This window comes from Scardinius erythrophthalmus (assembly GCF_964197995.2).
Source record: "Scardinius erythrophthalmus genome assembly, chromosome: 20".
NCBI classification, from domain to species: domain Eukaryota; kingdom Metazoa; phylum Chordata; class Actinopteri; order Cypriniformes; family Leuciscidae; genus Scardinius; species Scardinius erythrophthalmus.
Genome location: NC_138240.1, coordinates 31,809,125 through 31,826,365, shown reverse-complemented (window position 1 = coordinate 31,826,365; position 17,241 = coordinate 31,809,125). Strand labels below are relative to the sequence as shown.

The 17,241-nt window shown below is 38.7% G+C and overlaps 1 protein-coding gene across 2 annotated transcripts in view; it reads left to right on the top strand.

Moving 5' to 3' along the window:
- Positions 1 to 530: 530 nt before the first annotated feature.
- opn7d (opsin 7, group member d) overlaps positions 531 to 17,241 on the top strand; it is a 65,017-nt gene continuing 48,306 nt past the window's right edge. The window contains exon 1 of one of the 2 annotated variants that reach the window (XM_081350040.1): positions 531 to 717. The gene's annotated coding sequence lies outside the window, so the exon portion shown is untranslated. Of the gene's footprint in view, positions 1,008 to 17,241 lie in introns of both variants that reach the window. The other variant, XM_081350039.1, reaches the window with a different exon arrangement.

The following is a 17,241-nucleotide window of genomic DNA, read 5'->3' as shown; positions in this document are numbered from 1 at the left end:
TGTACAGCACTTTATTTTGTGATATTACTTTATTATTATTATTATTATTATTATTATTATAGAATAGGCTTTATTGTCCCATTTGTGGGAAATTTGTCCTGGACAACCATGATATGGCCAGTGCTCAACATTGGACATAACATACAATAAATACTGTACAATAACACAAAATAACTGAAGAAAATACTGCAACTATCCAATCCAGTTTTGGAATTGTCTATTTAATAATTTAACTGCAGTTGGCACCAAATCATTTTTATAGTGATTTGATTTACACATCAAAAACATGTTTATATATGAAATATGTTCATATGTTTATATCCCATACTCATGTTAAACATAGTGTGGCAGCAAAGATTGTCAAAAAGAATTGTGCTAAGTTCAGGGAAAGTGTCACTAAACCCAGTAGAAAGAGAGCGAATCAGAGACAGGAGGCAAAGGAAAGACATATAAAAGCAGAACGGTAGGAAAAAAAGGGGTGGACCCGGTGGAGAGACATGTATATATCTAGGATGAAAGATACCGAGGGGGAGGGAAATAAGTGAGCGAGAGAGTAAGATTGAAAGTGAGAGAACCCATGCTGTTTAGGTGTACAACCTCAGTCTCAGTGTCTTTCTTGCCATGCTTGGACTGTCAGCGTTCTGGACTGAGCCACTCTTCATACCATACGGGAAAAACATTTGAGAGAGAGAGTGTTTGTGTGTGCAGCCTGAATAAGTGAGTCAAGCCCAATGCACATCACATCTCTGCAATTGCCTGTCCAAACTGTCCTTACTCCTGTGTGGATGTGTGTGTGAGTGAGTGTGGACCCACATTTCTCCATCAGTGTGTCTGTATGCGTGTCAGACGCTGGCTTGCTCTGCGCAGTCTCTCCAAGCTCCAGTCTTGCGCTCTTTCTGCCTCAGTCTGAGGACCGACACATCCTCTCCCCTCTCGCTGCTGCTTTGCCCTGGATCACCTTTGGCCTCCATGAGTGCAACTGAGGGAATCCAGCCTCTCCCTGGAAGGTAAGCCAAACCTGGAGTGTCAGAAGAGCTGGCATGTGGGAATGCTTTATTGTAGCTTGTTTTATTGGAATCAGAGGCTTTTCCACTCAGAGTTCCTCTGGGACCAATTTTGGGATGCATTGGAGGGCCGGACACTTCAACGACCTTCCAGAGTTTCCCTGATGCAATTTGTCTGCTTTATTTGTTTTATGTGCAGAGCAAAAATAACCCGAAATTTAAGAGCTTGAATTATTGCATTGAAAATACATCAAAAATACAGTTAAACAGTAATATTATTGCAATTTAAAATAAGAAAAATGTATTTAAAAATGTTAAAATGCCATTTATTCCTGTTATGGCAAGGCTGAATTTTCAGTGTTTTCAGTGTTATTGTAGTGTGTGCAAGTGATTTATAACATGCATGAATAATTCTAAATTAATTGCTATTGTGTGAAGCTTAATCATTTTGGCCTTGTTCGGAGCTTCAAAAATCCACTAAAAAATTATTTTAGTGTGGAAAGTTGTTGATAAAAAGGCATCACAAAACATCTAGATTGTGCTGAATTCCCTAGACAAATGTTGCAGCTTGTCTCGCAATTTTTTTTTTTTTTTTTTTTTTTTGTGCAATGACTTCCACATGACATACTCCTTCAGATGAATGGACATTTTGGCATCTAGCCTGGACGTTGTGACAAACAATGATAGCAAACTGCTTCCTGACTGCTGACGTGTGTGCATCACCATCTCCTATCCCAATATACTTTGAGAGATTTATATTTAGCCAACAGTTGTTCAGAGCTCAAAACCCTACTTATATCCTGATCTAAATGTTATAGAGTGTGAAGATGGCATTTATAGGCAAAGCAAATCTCTCTTGTCAAAAGACAGAAGAGAGTAATTAGCTCTTCTGGAATCTAATGTCTTCCATTCAGTAATAGACAGGCAATGTTGCAACAGACTTGTTTTGAAATACAAGCAACATGTGAGTGTTCATACGAGTATACAAGTAATATAGGCTTTCAAATAATCAGATTCAGATTCAGATTTATTTATTCAGACATTTAAACATTTAACAAATGATGACATAAATCAACATAAAGTCTGAAATGGAATAGGCAGAAGCAAATGCTTATTGCGCCTATCCCAAATTTTACTTGAATACATATTCTCCATTTAAAATGTAATCTGTTATAGATTTAATTTTTTAAAGCACCTAATCTCCAAATTAATTACTGTAATATGATATGTTGTTACAACATATTTTAACAACTATTTTAAAAATGTATAAAATATGCAGTTTGAAAAAGCTAAAGTAATTAATTTTACATTAATTATCAAGCGTAGCGTTAGTTCTGGCAAGTCACGCTGACTCTCAGCTGATCCACGTCTACCTATAGGAATACGACGCCCATCACCGTATACATAAGCTCCCTCAGTATTGTCAGCAGCTATCGCGTTCTCAGGAGCTAATTCCCTCCTCCATCCCCAGCTCCTCCTCTCGTCCAATCAGGATTTGGCATTCTAATTCCCCTTGAATCAGAATAAATTCTCGAATTATGTTGTACTTAAAATCTTGAATTAATGATATCAGCAATACATTCATGTTGGTTCTGTTCTGTTTCCCCTAAGGGGGGTTATTGCTGCTCTCATCCATGCTAGGCTGCATGAATGCGCAGGGAGTTCATGCCAAGAACAGAACCATCCTGCCAATCCAAACTGTATGCTAATTGTCCATCGTATTTGACGATACTGGTCCCGACAGAAATGTAAATATGCTTGTAGGTAACTGACAAGTAAAATAGACATTAACAGAAAATGCTTTTCAGCATCAAGACTTAAAATGTGAATGAATATTCATGTATTTTAGGTGCTATAGTCTCAAATAGTTCTGTGGTGTGAAATTTTATTTAAAAAATAAATATAAAATATTTTACACAAACATTCTAAAGTTTATGGTCAGTTTTTTCAGTCAAAGGCTGCATTTATTTGATCAAAAACACAGTAAAAACAGTAATGTGAAATATTACAATTTAAATAAAGTTATATTTTAATATTTGTTAAAATGTATTTGTAATGTAAAAATTTTATTCTTGTAATGACAAAGTTAAATTTTCAGCAGAAATCATATGCTGATTTGTTGCTCAAGAAACATTTCTTATTATCAATGTTGAATATAGTTCCCTATTTGATGTGGTATGGAATTCTGACACTAGGGGTCGCACTTGGGAGCCCCAAACACCTCTGATACTTCAGAAAAGGCCAATGAAAATTGCCGAGTGGAAATGCATGCAACACCCCCCCGGATAAACGGGTATAAAAGGAGTTTGCACGCAATTATTCAAATTTGTTCTTCGGAGCCGAGTGGTGTTGAAGCAATTGCTCTGCCATTTCTTATACATCTCTGCTAGGAAACAGATTCATCTGAATATACGTCGCATCACAGCGGTCTCTACCACACTGACACAGATAAATGCAGAGAGTTCCCCTGAAAGCTTCAGCAAGAAAAAAAGAGCAGTTTCCTCTGAAAGAGCAAAACACAGACGAAGAGCGTCTTTTTAAAGATGTCTTTCCACCTGTGTGTTTCTGGTTGCGGTCAATACCTGTCAGCCTCGGACGGCCATGAGCGCTGCCTTATGTGTCTGGGTCGTTCACACGCTGAGAAAGCTTTTGTGGATGGTTCATGTTCTAACTGAGAGAACATGACCATGGTGATGTTGCTGTTTTGGCTCTCCTTTCTGGTCAGAGAGGGAGTCACCTCAGCCTCTGGATGAGTTTGACATTGTGTCACATGTTGCACCTGATTTCTCATTGGGGGCTCGGGATGAGGATGAGTTATCGGATGAGGACTCGACTGGGCTCTCACCCAGTCTGACTAAAGTGGACCTCTGGAACCTCCACGTCTGGCCCCTAGATGGGATCTGGACGACTTGAGTGGGCTATCACCAACAGTGCTTTGCCTATGCTTTGAAGTGGAGTCTGTTCGCTAACTGGTGTTTTTCCCACAGAGATGGGCAGTCTGGTCAGTGCTTTCCTTCCTGCAGGAGCGGTTCGAGGGTCGGCTGTCCCCCTCCACCCTGAAAGTGTATGTGGCCGCTATAGTGGCATATCACTATGCAGTGGATGGTAAGTCTTTAGGGAAGCATGACCTGGTCATCAGTTTCATTAGAGGCACCAGGAGGTTCAATCCATGCCTTATTCCATCATGGGATCTCTCTGTTGTCTTGATGGGCCTACACAGAGCTCCCTTTGAGCCACTGGAGTCAGTCGAGCTAAGGGCACTCTCATTGAAGACAGTGTTCCTGACTGCACTAACTTCCATCAATAGGGTGGGCGACCTGCAGGCATTTTCTGTCAGCGAGATGTGCCTTGAGTTAGGTCTAGCATACTCATAATCCTGAGACCCCGACCAGCCTATGTGCCCAAAGTTCCCACTACCCCTTTTAGATATCAAATGATAAACTTGCAAGCGTTGCATCAAGACGAGGCAGACCCAGCATTATAGTTGCTGTGTCAAGTATATTTACTTGGACTATACGCAAAGCTCTAGAGACAATGTTGGGGAACAACAATGGGGAAAGCTGTCTCCAAACAGAAGTTGGCCTACTGGATTGTGGATGTGATTGCCATGGCATATCAGGCACAGGGAAACGTCCTGCCCCTTTGGTGTCCGAGCACATTCTCCTGGGCGCTAGCCAACTGCGCCTCTCTAACAGATGTCTACAGAGTGACGGGCTGGGTGACACCTAATACCTCCGCAAAATTTTACAATCTCCAGGTTGAGCCAGTTTCATCCTCTATGTTGTCAGGTACGAGCAGGTGAACTGCGTGCAACTGGCTGGGTGCTTTACTTGCACACAGTGCCTTTCGTCTCCCCTAAGTGCGATAACGTGCGCTTTTTGTCCACGTTCCCTAGTCAGACCCCTGCGGCAATCAAATTCAGTTGAGGAATTTGACAGCAGGACAAGGGCTCGTGAAGCATGCCCTTTCGGTCAGCCTGTATACTGGCGCTAGATTCCCATATGTAGTGATTCCCAGATGGTAATCCCATATGATGGATTGTCCATGATACGGTTTCCCTAATGGTAAACCTGTGACTTCCCCTAGGCAGAGCTCCGTCTCTGCCTCCAATCGATTGTAGTAGTTTCCCCCTTTCATGTAGGGCCTATTGCAGGGACTTTTTTGTGAGGTACTTCCTGGCTGTAAGTCCATGTGATGTATTCTCCACATTCTAACCTCCCCACCTGGTAGGAAGAACGCTTCCTCAATGCTATGGTCTGCATCAGCTGTAGATCCCCCCAAAAAAAGAAGAACAGAAAGGGTCAAGGAAGTTAGGCTAAAACGCATTCCAATTGTAAGTACTGTCCCCGAATGGCACAAAGGACTACACGGCTTACGTAGGGCACTGGGTAGGTTTACGATGTGCACTTGTTACATGGCACACAGTGGTTTGCCAACATATGCATCACCAGAACCTTGTAACTCAGTTCAACAGTTGTGCCATTCTCCAAAGGAACCCCTGATGTCAGCATTGAACACAGAAGTGGCTGACAGGGGATGTCTCGTTTACAATTGTAACCTCCATTCCTTGATGGAGGGAATGAGACGTGGGTGTCCCTCCTGCCACTTCCTGCTGGATGGCCAGGACACACTCTCGGCTGCTTAGCACAAACCTGAATAGCCGCGTTTCCACTGTCGGGCCAGTGCGAGCCAGGGCTTTAAACGGGCCGTGCCAGGCTAATAGCACCGGGCCTGCGTTTCCACTGTCGGGCCAGAAGCTCCACAGCGCTTCACTAAAACACGCCCGTAACACGCCTCTCTGGAACAACGTCACACTAACCCATCATTTCACCAACAAATGGAAGTTTTATCAGAAAACTAATCAGAAATCACTGGAAACAGCGTTGAAAACAAACATGATAAAAGCGGCCGTTTGCTGGCATTTTTGTTGTTTACTTGAATATTTAAAAAACCAAGCATCGATGTTTTACCACAGGTTTACAATAAAAAGTGATAAATTGATCATAATTAATTAATTTGTCAAAATTGCACATTAGTCACTCAGAAATAAATTACCGTTAGGTCTATTAAAGAAAGGACACACTTACTTCTTCAGTCGTGTCTGTTTCTGTTTATCTGGTAGTTACAGGACATATTTACATCACATTTATAAAGAATGATAATTTCTACAAATATATGCCACCAAAAATACGACCTGAGGAGCTTTAGCACTCTCTCGACTCCCATACAGATATTTTCAGTCAGAGAAACAGAGGAAGCTCCCGAAAAAAAGTTGCTTTATTTTATGATAGTTCCGGTATAAAGAGACGAGACGTAGGCTACTGACAGATCAAATAAAAACATGACTGTGATAGCCTTTATGATTGGTCTGATTTCTTCAAGCGTTCACTATGTTTTTTTACTATGCGTATCTTCAAGCGTTTACTATGTTTACTATGGTAATGGTTAGCGCGCATAGTCTTTTGCATCACAAACAAAAGGCATTCAAACATGAACGCGAGTTCAATTATTTTAAAAGTCTTTAATGCTGACAGAATCATCCGGCGCTGCCGTCTCCCGACTCAGGTGAACCTCTGTTCGTAACCACTCCTCTAGCCCGAGCTGGCCCGCTTTGGCCCAAGGTATTCGACAGGCCAGAAATCCTGGCCGTTGGCCCCGAGTAAGCCCCGATCAAGCCCAGGAAGTGACAGTGGAAACGCGACTGGCCCTAGCACGCACTAGCACGGCCCGGCCCTGGCCCGACAGTGGAAACGCGGCTAATGAGTGGATGCACGCCAGCTCCTTTTATAGCTGTATGTCTGGAGGAGTGGCGCATGCAAATTCCACTCACCAATTCTCCTTGGCTTTTTCTGAAGTATTAGAGGTGTTTGAGGCTCCCAAGTGCGACCCTTAATGTCAGAATTCAACACCACGTCTCATTCCCTCCATCAGGGAATGGAGGTTATAATAGTAACTGACGTTTTCCTGCTTTATATTTTTTTGTGGAAAACATGATACTTATTTGTCCAGGAATATTTGAACAGAAATTTTAAAAGAACATTTATTTAAAATAGAATCTTTTAAAAAAAAAATTCGTGTCCTTACTGTCACTTTGGATCAATTGAATGCATCCTTGCTGATTTAAAGTATTCATTTCTTTCTTTCTTTTTTTTTTTTACTTTCTTACTGACCACAAACTTTTAAATCTATAAATTGAATGTACAGTTTTGTAATATAATGCATTTCCACACGACCAGGGCTGCTTTTGTTTCGGCTGTTTCATGTGATGTCACCACAGAATGATGCCATGAGCTTATTACAAGGATAGTTCCCCTGGAATAACTGGGGTTTGAGTTCCCTGCTCAAGGGCACAATGGTGTTGATTTATGGCTCACCTCTTGAGGGCATCGATCCAAACATCTTCCAGTTTCCAACCCTGAGCGTTAACCACTGCAACACACCACCCCATTAGATACCCCAATTGTAGTGGGATCAGGATTAATTTAGCCTGGACCACTGTCCACAGTTGATAGAACCGCATGTAGATTTTCACCACACATTGCTTTAAATTTGTGATTAAAACTACTTTGTCTCATATAACCACACAGTCCTTTCTTAAATAGGTCATTATTAGTCTTTTTGGCAAACACCAGATGTGTTTTTACATGATTATTTTTGAATGATATCCATTGTGCGATCCTCTCTGACTACTGGTGCATCTTTATTCTGTTATCTGCTACTGAACTCTGTGCACTTTAAAAAAATAAATAAAGGCTCCAAAAAGTGAGTTATGCAATGCAAAAACGATTCAACAGAAGATCCATTTTAAGTTTCCACAAAAAAACATTCATTAAAGAGTTCTTAAAATAACTATTTTCTAGGACATTATGGAAAAAGGATCCATGGATGTTAAAGGTTCTTCATTGAGCCAATGATTCCAGTAAAGAACCTTTATTTTTAAAAGTGTAGCTTCTTTAAAGTGATTGTCAGTCTCTCTGTGGTTTCTCTCAGAAGACTTCCTCTTGGTTGTGTCAAAGTCTGAAGGACATCCTCTTTAGGCAGTGTCTATAGATGATGTAGCTTCCACTTCAATTTGAACCAATGAACACTTTCTGTGAACTGAACTGTACATTATTTATGGAAAATCACTGACTGAACACCAATGCAAACAGAAATTCACGTTTTAAGTCTATTTTCTGCACTGAAACCAAAATATACAGCTACATTTTAGTGTAGGATTTTAAATAATAAGAAACAACACTTTTAGTTAGAGATCATATTAAAAAAGGGCGTGGTAGAAAAAAAAAGCTGAATAGATCTCCAACCAGCCAGATCTAAATAGATCTCGAACCAGCCAAATGAAAGTTTCGCTTCAGTGGTGTGTGGAGACAAGGAGAACTCACTGTCCACTGACAAACACACAAACACATGCTGGGGTACCTCTGGGTATTTATGGATGAAATATGATCTGTTCTTACAGGCGGTGTGTGGGAGAAATATTTGTTGTAATGGGCTTTCAGTTGCAGTAAGTGCTGCTGATTATATACATTAGGCTACATTGATGTTACTGATTTAAAACAATTATGGGCTTCTGGGTAGAACTGGGTAGAGTCTGGCTATGTTTTGAATGGGATACTAAATTGCCTACTGCACAGTATAAACAGTATACCCCCTAGAGTCGTCTTTTTTTTTTTTTTTTCATGTGAAGCAGAGCCCAATATGCTACAATTCAGAAATGCAAAATATCAGAAAATTGCAAAAACACATTATATAAAGCAGGGTTTCCATCCCATGTGTTCAAAAGAACAGGCCATAGGAGCAAAATTGAAATCGAAACGGAAGATGTTTTTATTAAATGTGATAAATTACAGGTGTAGATTGCAAAACAAAACACTCTGACGAACTTCTTGTTTGCTTGCAAATGTCATTGGGTGCTTTATGTCTGAAGTGACAGTGAGTCAGACAGTTCTGGGACAGGCTTTGGCTCCGGCATGTCACAGTGTCCAAAGAAACTTGAGATGCTTTGTGATGAAACATAGTCCAATAATATTTTTCACAAATTTACAAAAAACACTCTGCATACAGCAAAAATAGTATGATGGTAGTGTGCTATTTCGATATAGCCTTTGAGTCTAACAGTAATGGAGTTTCTGTGTATGAACTCTGAAAATATGGCTCCATGAGGCCAGCTAACACCTTAAATTATACCGTATCTTGATTTTAACTACTGTTAATGTCATATGATTATGATTCACTGCAACCTAATGTATGTTCCCTTCAGAAACTCCAATAAAGATAAAAAAAATGAACAAAGATAGTATTCACTGGGAAGGCCCCCGGGCTGAACAGTTCTGGTTGAGTGTGCTCATCTTTGACACCTCCAGGATTGATTTGTTAAGATCAGGAGATAGTAGGTCTCAGAGACCTGTAGAGATCCACAGGGCTTGAGTTTGTAAAAAAAAAAATCTGTATAGGCTATCCACCATCCCCCATTACCATCCCCATTAGATTAATAGTATTGAGTATCTATTATATAAAACTTATCATGCAAATGAAACATTAAAGTTCTTAAATAAACTATAAATAACAGTAATTCGACCAATCAGAACTCAATATTGTAATGCGCTGCGCACAGTCAAGCGTGTTTTCGTCGTTAACAGATAGCTAAAGTGAGCTGATTGTAAGGGGTCTTTGCTAAAGTTGCATTCAGTTATAGAAAATGAATGCAATCACCTAGAGGTGATGATACACATGCATATTCTAGCTAAATGTAGGCTACGTGTGTTTTTGTTTATGCATTCATTTAAATCTGCACAAGAACCATTCAATCATTTTTGATGGAGTTTCTGGCTGTTTCTATCCAGATATTTAGAATAAAAGGATGTGTGCTGTATATGCATCAGTGAGGGATGAGAGGCGATACAGAGAGAGAGAGAGAGTTCCATTCAGAAATGATCACCCTATTGTTTTCGTTATCGAAGATCGTTAGAAGATTTCGTTAGAAGAACTTTGGAGGCCTGAAAAATGTGGGGCTCAAAAATAATTGTCATTTGGAACACATTTATAGAGTTACTTTAATTTTTTCAAAAAAATCTGTTGACAATGATTCGACTATAAACACTTCAGTGAAGACACTCCCTCTGAAGGCATCATTTAGGCGGTTTGGCAGTCTGTGCTTAGTTATACAAAACTACAGTCATATTAAATATTTCATGAATACTGCCTGCCTATGTAGATTTTTATTCTTTAATCAAATAAAAAATATACAATTTTATAATAATTGTGTTTATAAACAGATATTTCCTCTTTCCACAGTCTACATCAGGAGTTTTCTTTTTTTATTTATTTAGATTCTGTCTGTTTGGTCAGCCAGTGGACTTTTTGGATTATTTACAGGGATTTTGAACACTCTCACACACACACACACACACACACACACACACACACACACACACACACACACACACACACACACACACACACACACACACATTGGTCATAACTTTGCTTGAATGCCAACCTCAAATTTTACATTCTTCTCAACGTTAACACTGTCAGGCACAAATATGACACCAAGAAAAGAGCAAAAAGAAGAAAAAAGTGTCAATACCTTCCCGTAATTTCACTCAGGGTCTGCTTGGGATTAACCAGAGCCCATTTTGAAAACAAATTAAATCTGTTAGTCTCTCTTAATCTTGACCATGACAGTCACCGAGTGTCAGGATGCAGATTTATTTTATTTTTTTCATGAGTCATCAAGTTTCTGTGCTTGATCGGCTTTAGTAAACTTCATTTTCAGAAGTGTAGAGGCGGCTGACATGATTCTGATGTTTCATGCGGCCTAGGTGCTTATAATTGCATGGTTATGTAACTCAAGAGTGTCTCATTGAGAAGCCTAAAGCATGGTGCTTTGAGAGCAAAAAAAGTCCATAGCAAAGATTCAAAGGCTTAGAAATCAAACAGAAGGGCCTGTTATCTGGAGAGGATGTCTGGGAATGTTGAAATTCTCGTTTCTATCATTTGTGATATTCTTTTTCAAATGCATGCTTTCTTTTCAATAGCTGTATGTGTGGTGCACCTACAATAACATAAATGTGACTCATGTCTTCTGTAACTGGTAATCATCCCATAAGCACTTTGATGCACAACACACAGCGATGATAATTACCTGATTTTTGAGAGTTTAGATCTGACAGAGTAGAACTTTGGCTAATTAGCTTATTCTATTGTTTTGAATAAGCATGTTGTGTTTTGGTGTTATGACAGTTGTGTTAGTGTTAGTTGACAGCATCTGCCATTGCAGCTAAATGTCAAGTGTATTTCCACGAGAGAGCTTCATGCATGCAATATGAATTTTTTTTCCTTATGACTTAATGGTGAACAAAATTTAACACAAAATCAGTACAAATATAAATTGTGAAGTATTAAGAAGGACATACTTTTAACTCTGTAAAGCCTACTGGATCCTTTTTAATACACAACATTTTTAGGCCTCTACATTTTTAACATAATTAAAACGTTGCAGAAAAACCTGTTGTACACAATCTACTACATTCCTTCTGTCATCTGATTGATAGTTTATACTTTTTAGCTAGTAAAAGTCTTTTTTAAATGATTGTAAAACCGTCCCCCTTCAGGTCGTGGTTCACGTTGCGGTGAAAATTTGTTTTATTAAGTAAATGTAAGAATAACTTTTATATTATTAGTAATGATTTGAACATTTACTGGACTGAAGCAACTTATATTTACTTGATTATCCATACTTTCTCATTCATATTTTAGAAAAGTCATGTTTACGTTTACACGACAACAATGTTTAAAACGGAGTAGTGTTTCCTTTGAGTTTCCGCGTACAGACGACACCATTATCAAAACGATCCCCGTTCACACTGATTGCGAAAACGACTAAAAACGCTGTATTCTGCTGCCAGGCCATTAGATGGCGATGATAGACTGAACACGTAATACACATGTGCATGACGTCATCGTCTTCAGAGATTCACGTTTTTGTTGTTTACACGGAGACCGTTTTCAAAAACGTGCACTTTGAAACCCGTTTTCACAAGTTTGTGTTTTCAGGCACCCAATATGCCGTTACCGTGTAAACAAACGGGCAAAACGCATAAAAAGTTTTACGTTTTAGTTGAAAACGGTGTCGTGTAAACATCCCCTTAAATGAGCAATGCACAGAAATCTGTGCACAAGACATAAACTTTGAGACCGCCCATACATTTCCATAAATCTGAATACATTCTGATCAATTTTGACTGCATGGAACATTGGGATTAGATGTTATCATGCCCTAATAATGGTCAAATCCTAACAGCAATTAGCAATGCTGATATGGCCATCTTAAGCAATTACATGCCAACCTTGATAAAGTCATGATTTCATAATTAATGACTTCCCTTCTCAAATGTCTTCCTACATCGACTCCCTTCTCCCTGACCACGTGAGGCTGCGGAGAGTTTCTGAAAATCACTGCAAAATACTGCTGTTTATAAGCACTATAATGTGTTCCCTGAGAGTTTATATGGGAATAATGATGAGATTCTATAAAGATTAACTGAGTTAGGAAGGATTAGAGAGAAAGGTCGGATGATATTATCTCTGGAACTCTTGAAACAAATCATGTGTCCATTTAAAAGTAGCTCATAATTTAATACAAACGACCTTCATATAAAGACAATGATGACCTGAAAGATTATTAAATACAGATGAAGAGATATTAAAAAAATGGGGAGTGGAAAAACAAGAGGGATACAGGAAGAGGGGAAGAAAGATGAATTAGGATATTTAAAGTATAGATTTTACTTTTCGTACTTCCAGGGGTTGCTGAACCATTTATAGATATGGGATTCAAGGTGTGCATTTGCATTTGCACAGTCTTCCAAACCCTGCTGTGACTTCAACGTGTCTTATGTTTCCTCTAGACAGCAATGAGATTAAGACACTATGCGGGAAGGATACAAAATAGGACTTTAAACTGAATTAGTTTTTTATCTCGTTTAACAAAGTGTCAGGGAAACAGACCTGGTTAACTTTCAGTTTATTTTGAATATGGAGCTGGTTATGTGATGCAAACGTCAAAATGTATTAGTTTATAAATCATGCACTATAGTAAATGTAACATAGTATTGTGGAAGAAATTGCTAATACTTCTTTATTTATTGATAATTTACCCAAGTTTTACTGCATCTAGTGTTCATTTCATCTGTGTAAGGCCCGCCCAATCGGTCTGATGACAGTGAAGGTTTAGTGCGTGTTACTGTCTTTTCAGCGCGATAAAGTAATTTAATTCCAATTAAACATTTATCTGACTTCATTTTGTCATGACCTCGAATTTAGGTTGGAATGCCAATTGCTTATTGGTCATTTATAGTTTAGCAGCACATTTGATTATTCTATTAAACTCTTTACTCTTATTATCCTCATTCACTCTGGTGCCAAAGTCGCGCAGGGTCCTCTCACCGGCCGTTTAATGCGGGACCACGATCACAAACTCGCCAGTCTGATCAATAACCAGAGGTTATGGCTAAAGCAATTTTACAATGCCGCCAAAGCTTGCTATTGTGAAAAGGTACCCATGTAGCCCCCTACTGTCGCCTATATTAGTTAAAGCCCAAACAATAACCAGAGGTTATGGCTAGTACATTAAGATAATGCCACTCCAATGCTTGCTATACTTCAATAGTATTTTTATCTAGCCCCTTATAGTAATGTGCCTGCATAACAATTTAGTTAAAGTCAAGCAGTTAGTCTGGAATCTAGAATCTCACCAGATGTGCCGCATGCTCCATCTATGAGATCTAGTACACTAAAAAAAAATGATATGTTGGCTTTAACTTTTTTATGTCAACAGGTGGGTTACGTTGGATTTATGTAACATTATTTATGTCAATAAATTTAAGTTAATTACATAAGGTTAACCCAATGCCGTTTGGTTAACAGTCTTAATTTTGTCCAAAACAATTAAGTTAATTAAGTTCAATTATCCTAAAATTAATATTTTTACATTCAACCAAAACAAATAATCCAGTTTCATTATGAGTTTATTCAATGAATACATTCACTTTTTCTTTTTTACAATTTTGTTGACATTTTTACAAACATTTCCAAAGTGAACATGTACAAAATATTTACTCACTTTTTCAAGAAAAATAATTGTTAATTAAATAATAAATAATTAAAAATAAAAGCATGTTGCCTTTAAGTGAAAGAATTGATCAAATACTTATAAATGTGCTCTGCAAAAAAGCAGCAAACAATTTATCAGTTGTTAAAAACAAGACTATTATTCAAAGGAATGGAACATGGTTGATATTGAAACAAAAGTTGCCGGGAAATTGCCAGAACGCCTTCTGTGTGAACGCAAACACGACCCGGGATTAATGCCGGCATCAATGCCGGGTTGGGGACCAAGTAACATTGCCGTGTTCAGTCCCAGAACGCGCGCTGTGTGAACAAAAGTGTGCCGTGTCGTAATGATGACGCTGAAGCCGGGATCGTTCGCCAGCTGTGAAACGGTACGTAATGTGCTAGTTTATGATCGAATCAGAGAAAAAGGAGAAAAATCGCAGCTCATAAGCAAACTTAAGACGCTGCTGAGACATTACATGTCACGTCGATGTCACGTGTCTTTACAGGATTTTTTAGCCTGGCTAACGTCAGACCTCTTTCTCATTGAGACGTGGTCTGGGAACCACATGTTCATTTTCTCGTATTTGAGGCGTGGTTTACGAATGCCCAGAGCCGTTTATTGGGCGCTACGAATGTCTATCAAATGCGCCTGTACGTAGCTCATAGCCAATCGTTTCAATTATACCAGATGACGCATGTAGAGCGACAGAAATTCGACAAGGAAGAAGACAAAATAAACCTGCATTCTAAACTACTTACAGTAGAACACTATCTAAGGCTGCATATCGAAAGGTAACTTCACGTCTGATGCCATGTTGGATCCATAGATATAAACAAACTGCTTCGGTGTGTCGCATAGACGTCGTCATCGTTTTGCTGCTCCCTCCCCGTTCTGTGATTGGTTCCCTTTTTGAGGGGAAAATCTGGTCCATGGTGTCCAAGCTGCCTAGCAGCGTGAATAAAATCACGCTGTGCGCAAGGCAGCATGGGGAATCCCAGGCTAGGCTTGTGTGTGAATGCACTCTGATTCCTGAAAATCACTGGCAGTGTGAATGAACCAAAATCAAACGAACCCAGGTCAAATCCCGGGTCACTTTATCTGTGTATTTTCCAGAATCTCTCTGTGAAAGAGGCTTAACAGTCAACAGTGCAACGTTATAGTAAGAGCAGAAATGGACCTGACCTCAGATTACAGGAGTTTATTTTTCAGACGTAAATAAGACCAAGCATCGAAGAACACACATATGCACATTGTTCAGGTTTTCCTGTATTTAGATGCCTTAAATCATGATGCCAACATCTTTGTAAGGGTCTGTAGGCTCTGCTCCTTCATGTCTGACCACATAGATTCCTGGGGTGTCTTTACGTACTGTAATCTACTAAAGTTAATCATTTCAGAGTAAGTCAGAATAAATCCAAATGTTACAATTTATTATGGCAGGTACATATATCATGCCAATTACATAATCAGTTCAAAGCTAATCAATACAAAACATCAAAAAACATTTAATGATCTTTACGCAGTTATTGAATGGAAGTGAATCAACACTTATTTAGTTTTTTTTTAAAGCTACTTGACAGCAGAATTGAACTCCTGTTTATCCCTGTAAACATGCTTTGAAACAGTCTGTATTGTATAAAGCATTATATAAATAATGGTAAAAAAGAAGGTCCACTGAGACAGGACAGGACAGGCCTAAACCTGCCATATAAAGGGGCACTAAAATAAAATATAGACTCCCACTCAATCATTACTCATGATCCAATAGAAGTGTGCGGTGGTGTTTGTGTCTACAGAGACATTGTCGTCTGCCCGTGTTTTCTTATTTTATTCTTCTGTTGCTGTGGGACATTTGGGTGTGTCGTCTGTGTCTGAGGATTGGGAAGCTCCGCTTAGTTGTCGCCCTGATTTCTCTACACAGATACAATTTGCTAATGTTTCTAGGGCCTTATTAACTGCTATCTGTAACTCGACAGATTAGTTTTTATGATGACACGTATAATTATTGTTCATTAGAGAGCTAGACTGAAGATGGATAAACTCACTCGCAAATTACAGCAAGTCATAATTATTATTTCATATTTATTATTTCAAATAAATGCTGTTCTTTTGAACTTTCTATTCATCAAAGAATCCTGGAAATAAATTGTTCACAGCTCTTTTCAACATTCGTAATAATAATTGTTTTTTGAGCATCAAATCCGCATATCGGAATGATTTCTGAAGGATATTTAAGACTGGAGTAATGATGCTGAAAATTCAGCTTTGATCACAGGAATAAATTACATCCTAAAATATATTAAAATAGAAAAGTCATTTGAAATTGTCATACTGTAATTGTCACCAATTTGTACCCAATTTGTGGGAAGCGACTCCTGCTTTCCAGACTCATGCATCTCCACTAGAGTTTCAGAAAATATCTCAACAGTGTCTCAAGTTTGCAATGAAATGTCAGAGATCTTAAAGGAAAGTTCACTTAAAAATGAAAATTCTGTAACTATTTACTCACCTTCAAGTTGTTTCAAACCTGTATGAATTTCTTTCTCACAAAAGAAGATATTTTGAAGAGTTGATGTACCCCATTGACTTCCATAAAAAAAAGAAAAAGAAAATCCTATATGGAAATAGAAATTCATTGGTTTGAACCAACTTTAGGCTGAATAAATGACAGAATTTTCATTTTTAAGTGAACTATTCCTTTAATAAGAACTGAAGCATATTGCAAATGAACTAAACTGCTATCCAGATTCCTTACAGTTCAACATTCTTACAGTAGATGACAACTGTCTCATTTGTTTCTGAGGCAAAGTTAATAACGATTAAATAAAGTGGAGATCTTTAAGTTTTTTGAGCTTTGAAGGAGCATCCTCTGAGCTGTAAAATCCTCCTCCGTAAGGCTGGTACTTAAAGGGTTAGTTCACCCAAAATTGAAAATCATGCCAGAGTGCTGACTCACCCTCATGTCGTTCCAAGCCCGTAAGTCCTCCGTTCATCTTCGGAACACAGTTTAAGATATTTTAGATTTAGTCCGAGAGCTTTCTGTCCCTCCATTGAAAATGTATGTACGGTATACTGTCCTTGTCCATAAAGGTAATAAAGATATCATCAAAGTAGTCC